This window comes from Somniosus microcephalus, unplaced genomic scaffold, assembly GCF_052327205.1.
Source record: "Somniosus microcephalus isolate GS21.2 unplaced genomic scaffold, FLI_Smic_1.0 unresolved_chr5, whole genome shotgun sequence".
NCBI classification, from domain to species: Eukaryota; Metazoa; Chordata; class Chondrichthyes; order Squaliformes; family Somniosidae; genus Somniosus; species Somniosus microcephalus.
The window spans coordinates 47411432-47418234 of NW_028225183.1; the positions used below are offsets into that span (position 1 = coordinate 47411432).

The 6803-nt window shown below is 42.9% G+C and overlaps 1 pseudogene; it reads right to left on the bottom strand.

The window, feature by feature from the left end:
- Nucleotides 1–1845: 1845 nt before the first annotated feature.
- Nucleotides 1846–6234, bottom strand: LOC147088157 (histone H2B pseudogene; annotated as a pseudogene).
- Between the last annotated feature and the right edge of the window lie 569 nt (nt 6235–6803).

A 6803-nucleotide genomic window follows, 5' to 3' on the forward strand; every position in this document is an offset into this window, starting at 1 on the left:
GTGTTGTACTGTTACCTTAACTGGGCATCTATAAACTTCGGCATTGTATATCTGACGGTGCGTTTATGTTCTAGGTTGAAGTGTGAGTGAGCTGCCCGGTAGACTAATGAACTCGCCCAGTGTGAGTCGGAAAATATAAGTGGGGGTTCTGATAGTAAATTGATCCAACTCGACATACCAGATAGATCCGAGAGAGAGAACGAGGTGCCTCAAGTCTGAATCTAACCTTTAAAACCAGCGGACAGGTGGGAACTTCAATTACTATTTGGAATATTTAAAAATTAACCAGAGCTGTAATTCTGGTTTGATCCTGTCTGCCAATTAAAAGGGGAAATGTTTGTATGCTTCCGGATGTATATATTTATCCCTATGGGATTATTATCCCAATAAGGAACGGTAAGCCCAACAACCGCGCTCTCACTTTATACTCGGTTCTAAACATCGGTTCATATTCGGCTCTCCCAACAACGTGTTCATTGAGTGACGGTCTCACGTTAGGGTTCCGTGTGTATTGTTTTTCGCTGAAGCCAGACCTTCTCCATATTGAATCACTGATCTGAATATTGGCTAACAGCAAGCCCGCTGCAGTGTTTGTGGATCCAGATTCCTACATGTTCGACAATTTACTGAAAATGGCTAAAAATTAAGCAACCCTTTCACAACTGAAGTCGATGGCTCTGAAAAGAGCCTTTAGGTTATTGGAGTTAATCTTGTACGCTTTACTTGCTCTTGGAGCTGGCAGTGCTGGTTTTCTTGGGCAGCAGCACCGCCTGGATATTAGGCAGCACCCCGCCCTGAGCGATGGTCACCTTTCCCAGCAGCTTGTTGAGCTCCTCGTCGTTGCGGATGGCCAGCTGCAGGTGTCTGGGGATGATGCGGGTCTTCTTGTTGTCGCGGGCCGCGTTGCCGGCCAGCTCCAGGATTTCAGCGGTCAGATACTCGAGCACAGCAGCCATGTAGACCGGGGCTCCGGCACCCACACGCTCAGCGTAGTTGCCCTTTCGGAGGAGCCTGTGAACCCGGCCCACAGGGAACTGCAGTCCGGCCCGGGATGAGCGAGACTTAGCCTTGGCCCGAGCTTTACCGCCGGTTTTTCCTCTTTCAGACATTTCCACAATTCAATCGTTCAGAGAAAGAATGAAAGTCTCCGCCCACATCTGCCCCTCTTATACCTTCTGGAGGAATGAAGACAGCCTACTTGTGATTGGTCGCTCTGTGGTGAATTTCATTGGTGTTTTCCGGTGACCAATCACAGTCTGTTTTTCCCGCCAATGAAAAGTGTGTGGAAATAACTACCTCAACAGTCAGTCCGCCAACCATTTTTTAAGTTCAAAAAGCCCGCCAATATTTTCCTAAACCAGCGAATTAATTGAATAAATTCACTTTTAGCCAAAGATTTCCGGACAGTTTTTTATTCCTTTTGTCTTATTCCATCTCTCCCTTGCAAATTCTAGGCTGTTACAATCAGGATTAATTTCGGGTTCTATTTCAAATGTATCGGGCGGGCCTCAATTTGCATTGATTCTGTAACGGGACACATTCCAGCTCAATCTGTGTAAAAGTGAGGATTCACAGATTATCGATCGATCCTTTGCACAGGCGCTGCTGCGGGAGTGAAACCAGATCTGGGAGTCCTGCTGTGAGAAGAGAAGAGGGACAGAGTGTTCAAACTGACCGCGTTCTGGTCTCAAAGAAACCCCATTCTGGGTTGTTAGACTGCAGGAATTCTCGGGTTAATAAAACGATTGACTCCCAATTGGCATTTTAAAAAATGCAAATATTTTTAGAGATTGAGGTGAATGAAATCCGAGTCTCATCTCAAAAACAAGCTTTTAATTCGTCGGAAGGAGCTGCAAGTGAACGGGTCTGAGAACAAAGGGAAAGAGCGATCAGGGACTGTGTTTGTAGTTTACTGAGCGGGAAATACAACGGCGACACTAAGGTCGATCCGGTCAGTGAAACTGCTTATCTGAAAATTCAAAACTAAATTGACAGCTGGAACTTCAAACGTTCTCAAACACACTTGTTCAGGAAATAATTACAGTAAATTGATTCTAAAGGGAGATGCGATGTGTAGATCTTTCAGAGAGGTTGTGGGTGGCTCTTAAAAGAGCCGTTGTGTTTGGAGTTTCTTCTTTCAGGACAGCGTGGAGTTTTACTTGGAGCTGGTGTATTTGGTCACCGCCTTTGTCCCTTCCGACACGGCGTGCTTGGCCAGCTCCCCGGGCAGCAGCAGGCGCACGGCGGTCTGGATCTCCCGGGAGCTGATGGTGTGCCGCTTGTTGTAATGGGTCAGGCGGGAAGCCTCACCCGCGATGCGCTCGAAAATATCGTTCACAAACGAGTTCATGATGCTCATGGCTTTGGAGGAGATGCCGGTGTCGGGGTGAACCTGCTTCATCACTTTGTAGATGTAGATGGAGTAACTCTCCCTCCTCGACTTTCTGCGCTTCTTGCCGCCCTTCGGTGCCGCTTTCTTCACGATTTTTTTGGCGCCTTTCTTGGCAGCTGATTTCTTCTCATCAACCATTTTCTCTTTCAAGTAGCAAAGCTATAAGGAAACGCTGCTATCAGCTCGCCTGATATAGGCAGCCGCACGGTCCGTCCCACAGAGCTATGCTAATGAGGGATGAGTGGAGGCAACGATTCTGATTGGTTTATTGGCAGTATGGTCAATATCCTTTGTTCTTTAACTCTCCGATTGGCCTCATTACACATCCAATCAGATTTAGCGCTCACCACAATCTCACATTCTTGAATGCTGTCATGAATTACAACCCACCCTTATTTATACTCTGTTCTTTATTTATTTCTAATCTGCTCTCAATAAAATGGTCACTGACAGCCTGTCTTACGAGGATTGTTCATTAATATATTGCCTATATATATAGATATATATATTCAATAATCTGAACAGCAAACTCACTGCTGTGTATGTCGATCTAGATTTATAAATGTTGAAAAGACATTGACCGTTCTATGACCGAAATTGCCTGAAGGTCACTTCTAATCAGGACATTTCCAGCTTAACAACTGTAGGGATTTAATATTAAAACACAGCTGGGATAATTGTGATCAACAGGTCAGTTTCTGCAGACAGTAAGCAACCCTTTCACAGATACAATGGGTGGCTCTGAAACGAGCCTTTATGTTATTAGATTAAATCTTTTCCCCTTTACTTGCTCTTGCTGGGCCCAGCCCTGAATTTCTTTGGCAGAAGCACCGCCTGGAAACTAGGCAGTTCAGCAATGATCTTAGTGAATGGTGCAGCAAACTCGATGGCCTTATGGCATGCTCCTGTCAGTCTCTGGTATGTGAGCATTGTTTTTTTCTTCAGTTTCTGATTTGGGTTTTATTACACACCCTGACAGCATCTGGGATCTAAGTGTCTGTTTCACTCTATATCGGTCAGTTTCTGGCATGTGAATGTGGGAATTACTCTGTACCTGTCAGTTTCTGGTATGTTATTTTGGCTTTATTCTGTACTTGTCAGTTTCTGGTATGTCATTGTGATTTTATTCTGTACTTGCCGGTTTCTGATATGTAAGTGTGGGTTTCCCTCTGTTCCTGACATTTTCTGTAAGTTAGTGTGGTTTTTATTCAGTATCTGCTAGTTTCTGGGATGTGAGTATGGATTTTACCCTGCATCTGTCAGTCTCAGGTTTGTGAGTGTATGTTTTCTTCTCTATCTGTCCGTCTCTGGGATGTGAGTTTGGGTTTTACTCTGTATCTGTCTGTCTCTGGGATGTAAGTGCATGTTTCACTCAGAATCTGTCAGTTTCTGTAATGTGATTGTGTATTTTCCTCAGTATCTGTCTGTTTCTGGGATGTGAGTGTGGGTTCCACTTGTTTTTGTCAGTCTCTGGAATGTGAGTGTGGGTTTTATGCTGTATCTGTTAGATTAATTGTATGTGAGTGTGTATTTTACTCAGTATCTGTCTGTTTCTTGAATGTGAGTGTGGGTTTTACGCTGTATCTGTTAGATTAATGTATGTGAGTGTGTATTTTATTCAGCATCTGTCTGTTTCTGGGATGTGAGTGTGGGTTTTACGCTGTATCTGTTAGATTATTGTAAGTGAGTGTGTATTTTATTCAGCATCTGTCTGTTTCTGGAATGTGAGTGTGGGTTTTACGCTGTATCTGTTAGATTATTGTAAGTGAGTGTGTATTTTATTCAGCATCTGTCTGTTTCTGGGATGTGAGTGTGGGTTTTGCTATGATTATGTTAGTCTCTATACAAATGTTCTGGCTAATCTGGATGTCTGGGGAACCCACGCAGGCTGCTCACCGGCTCTTCAGTGGAAGAAACCATGCATGTGCCAAAACTTGAATGGGCCGCACACCCAGTTTAAGGGGCTGCACACCCAAAATAATAGAGGGAACATTGTTCTGTACCTGTCAGTTTGTTGTATTTGAATGGGGTTTTCTTATACATCTGGCAATCTCTGGAACGTGTGTGTGGGTTTTATGCTATAACTGTCAGTTTATCTTATATGGGTGTGTGCTTATTTGGTACCTATCAATTTCTGGGTTGGGAGTGTGGAGTTTAGTTTCTATCTGTCAGTTTGTGGTATGAGTGTGGGTTTAACTCTGCATTTGTCAGTTTCTGGGTTCTGAGTGTGGGTTTGACTCTGCATCTGTAATTTTCTGGGGAGTGAGTGTGGGTTTGAATCGACATCTCTCAGTCTCTGGTATGTGAATGTGTGTTTTATTCTGCACCTCTCTCTCTCTTTTATGGGAGTGTTGATTTTGTTCTGCATCAGTCTGTCTCTCGTATGTTAGTCTGGGTTTTACACTGTATCTGTTAGTCTCCGGTATGTGAGTGTGGGTTTTACTCTGTATTTGTTAGTCTCGGGTATGTGATTGTAGGTTTAACTCTGTATCTGTTAGTCTCTGGTAAGTGAGTGTGGATTTTACTCTGTATCTGTTAGTCTCTGGTATGTGAGTGTGTGTTTTACTCTGCATCTGTTAGTCTCTGGTAAGTGAGTGTGGTTTTACTCTGCATCTGTTAGTCTCTGGTATGTGAGTTGGGTTTTACTCTGTATCTGTTAGTCTCTGATATGTGAGTGTTGGTTTTATTCTATAGCAAGTGTTCCCTTTAAGCAGTAGGTCCTGTACAGCAGATCCTACGATGTTCTAATGGCAACAACTGCACATACATGTTAATCTGAATGGGTCATGCAGCCCCCACAATAAATAATCTCTGGGAATTGAGTGTGGGTTTTACTCTGTATCTGTCTGTCTCTGGGATTTAAGTGTGGATTTCACACTGTATCAGTCAATCTCTGGGAGGTGAGTGTGATATTTACTCTCTATCTGTATGTCTCTGGTATGTAACTGTGGGCTTTATTCTGTACCTTTCAATTTATTCGATGTGTGTGTGGCTTTCTCTCTGTCCCTGACAGTCTCTGGTGTGTGAGTGCGGGTTTCATTGTGTGTTGTTCTGTCTCTGGTAGCTGAGTGTGGGTTTTATTCTGTATTAATCTGACATTCAGATTAACATGCATGTGTGTGTGTGTGTGTGTGTTTTACTTTATAGGATTGAAAATATGTAATTTTTTTTGAAGGTGAAAGCCGAGTAAAAGTTCGTATTCAGAGGGATTTGTGTGTCCTTCTACATGAATCACAGAAAGTAAACAGCAATCAATTGGGAATTAAATTTTATATTTGCCCTTATTGCAAGTGGTTGGAGTATAAGTGTATGGTAGTGTTGGTTCAATTTTATAGGTCTGGGATGAGCAGAAATTTATTCCCTCGGAGGGTTATAAATCTTCTCATATCTAACCCAGAGGTCTGCGGATGCTCAGTCGGTGGGTATATTCAAGATGTTTGGGCACTTAGCATATCAACGGAATAAATTTCTGCTAATTACATCTGGGGTTCTCTCTAACTGTCAATCCCTGGTGTCTGAGTGTATGTTTACTCTGTGTCTGTCAGTCTTTGGTTTGTGAATGTGGTTTCTACTCTATACCCGTCATTTTCTGGTATATTAGTATAGTTTTATCTGTACCAGACATATTTATGATACGTGAGTATTCGTTTTACTTTCTAAGTTCATTTGAATTTCGAGCAGGGGCTGGCCATTATGCCCCCCGAGCCTGCTCTGATATTCAATAAGATCATGGCTGACCTTCGAACTCAACTCGGATTTCCTGTCCTTTCCCGATCTCTCTTAATTCCTCCGCAGTACAAGAATCTATATCAGCCTTAAACATAATCAACGACTGGGCATCCACAGCTCTTTGGGGCAGCAAATTCCAAATATTCGCAACCCGCTGAGTGAAGAAATTCCTCCTTATCTGAGTCTTAAAAGGCCAGCCATTTTTCCGGAGCCTTTGCCCCAAAGTTCTAGATTCTCCTGTGAGGGGAAACAATCTCTGAAATGTGAGTGTGAGTCTTACTCTTTACCTGCCAGTTTCTGCTAAATTGTGGGTGGCTTTTCATTGTACCTGTCAGTTTCTGGTATGGAAGAGAGCTTTTCACCCTGTACCTGTCAATTACTCGTAATTGCGTATGGGCTTTACTCTGTATCTGCCAGTTTCTGTCGTGCAAGTGTTTGTTTTGTTCTGTATCTGTCAATCTCTGATACATGACCTTCCCCTGCAGTATCTTTAGCACTGTTTGTGACCTGAAATCTTCTCTCTTTTTTCATCCCCATTTTTAATGTTGTTTTAAAATTCCTTTTTATTTCTATGGGAGACGCATGGAATTCCATGGAAGATCAAAGTATTTTGTCAGTTGCAATGGATATTTCTTTTTCTCTTAAAATCCTACTGCAACGTTCCATAAGTCAGTTCTGACCT